Consider the following 2500-nt stretch of genomic DNA (forward strand, 5'->3'; position numbering starts at 1 on the left):
GAATAAACCTTTTGCCCGTTTGCGTTCTCGTCGGGGCCGGGCCGGGCCGGGGTGCGCTGCCCGCACTACCGCGCGCGCGGGGGCGACACCGAGCGCGCACCCGAGGCGCCCCGAGCACACAGGCCACGGTGCAACCCGGGCGTTGTGCGCGCACCCCGGTGCGCCCGAGGTGCTGCGCGCGCACCCAGGTGAAATCGGTGTGCACCTCGGCCAGTGCGCGCTCGGTCGAGTCGCGCACGTTGGCCAAGGTGCACGGTGATGTTTCTTACTCTAAGGTTCCGCACCAGACGCCCGGGACAGGTGAGCGAAGCTGGGCGGGGCCGGGTGCGCGGCCGGGGCAGGTGCACGCAGCTGGAGAGAGCTTTGGAGCACACTTCGGAGCGCACCAATGATGCGCTCCATTCAAAAGTTTCCTGAAAAGGCAAAAAAAGTTGAGATTATAGAATTTCCCACTTGAGAGATTGTAAAAAAAAAAAATTTAAAATGAAGGAAACGCGGGTGCCAAGGTGTGCGCAGCCCAGCCAAGGTGTGCGCACCAAGGCGCCCACCCTGGCGAAGGTGCACGCAAGGTGCGCACCCGAGGCAAACCGGACAATTAACCCAACTTTCGACTTCGCGCGCACCTTGGAGCGCACTTCGGAGCGCTCCTTGGTGCGCACCAATCTTGGGCACCTCGGAGTGCACCATGGCGCCCACCAAGGTGCGCACCCGGGGCAAACCGAGCTCCGACTTCGTGCGCACCTTGGAGCGCACGAAAGGTGCGCACCATGGCGCCCACCAAGGTGCGCAGCCCAGCCAAGGCGTGCGCATCAAGGTGCGCACCCTGGCGAAGGTGCGCACCCGGGGCAAACCGAGCTCCGACTTCGTGCGCACCTTGGAGCGCACAAAAGGTGCGCAACCCAGCCAAGGTGTGCGCACCCCGGTCAAACCGAGCTCCGAATCGTGCGCACCAGAGGTGCACGCCATCGTGCGCACCTTGGAGCACACTTCGGAGCCCTCCTTGGTGCGCGCCGATGTTGCGCACCTCGGAGCGCACCCGGGGAAAACAATGCAATTAACCCGACTTTCGACTTCGTGGGCACCTCGGAGCGCTCTCGGGTTCGCACCTCGGAGCACACCGAGGTGCGCACCTTTGATGCGCTGCCTTCACCAATTTCCAGAAAAGGCAAGAAAACATTGAGAAGGTGTGCGCACCGAGGTGCCCACCCTGGCGAAGGTGCACGCGAGGTGCGCACCCGGGGCAAACCGGGCTCCGACTTCGTGCACGCCGCACCTTGGAGCACACTTCGGAGCGCTCCTTGGTGCGCACCAGGGCGCGCAACCCAGCCGAGGTGCCCACCCCGGCGAAGGTGCACGCGAGGTGCGCACCCGGGGCAAACCGGGCTCCGACTTCGTGCACGCCATGGTGCCCACCGCGGCGAAGGTGCACGCGAGGTGCGCACCCGGGGCAAACCGGGCTCCGACTTCGTGCACGCCGCACCTTGGAGCACACTTCGGAGCGCTCCTTGGTGCGCACCATGGTGCCCACCAGGGCGCGCAACCCCGCCGAAGGTGCACGCGAGGTGCGCACCCGGGGCAAACCGGGCTCCGACTTCGTGCACGCCGCACCTTGGAGCACACTTCGGAGCGCTCCTTGGTGCGCACCATGGTGCCCACCAGGGCGCGCAACCCCGCCGAAGGTGCACGCGAGGTGCGCACCCGGGGCAAACCGGGCTCCGACTTCGTGCACGCCGCACCTTGGAGCACACTTCGGAGCGCTCCTTGGTGCGCACCAGGGCGCGCAACCCAGCCGAGGTGCCCACCCCGGCGAAGGTGCGTACCCGGGGCAAACCGGGCTCCGACTTCGTGCACGCCGCACCTTGGAGCACACTTCGGAGCGCTCCTTGGTGCGCACCATGGTGCCCACCAGGCCGCGCAACCCAGCCAAGGTGTGCGCACCAAGGTGCACGCGAGGTGCGCACCCGGGGCAAACCGGGGTCCGACTTCGTGCACGCCGCACCTTGGAGCACACATCGGGGCGCTCCCGGGTTCGCACCGGCGTTGCGCACCGTGGTGGGCACCTCGGAGCACACCAAGGTGGGCAGCGAGGTGCGCACCTTTGATGCGATGCCTTCACTAATTTCCATAAAAGGCAAAAAAAAAACGAGATTTTAAAATTTCCGTTTTGAAAGATAGTGAGAAAAAGGGAATGCTGGTGCCATCTTGAGCCCGCCCTGGTGCGCAGCCCAGCCAAGGTGTGCGCACCAAGGTGCCCACGCTGGCGAAGGTGCGCGCCCGGGCAATTAACCCAACTTCCAACTTCGCGCGCGCCAGGGTGGGAGCGCACCCAACAACCGGGCCTGGGAAGAGCCAATGCGAGAAACCCCACCAAACGCTCTGACAAAAAAAGAGGGGGCGCTCCAGTAACCCCGCTTCGGAGCGCACCCTGGGCAAACCCAGCCAAGGTGCCCACCCCGGCCAAGGTGCAGGCGAGGTGCGCACCCGGGGCAAACCGGGCTCC

Source organism: Cryptomeria japonica, unplaced genomic scaffold, assembly GCF_030272615.1.
Source record: "Cryptomeria japonica unplaced genomic scaffold, Sugi_1.0 HiC_scaffold_381, whole genome shotgun sequence".
Lineage (NCBI taxonomy): Eukaryota > Viridiplantae > Streptophyta > Pinopsida > Cupressales > Cupressaceae > Cryptomeria > Cryptomeria japonica.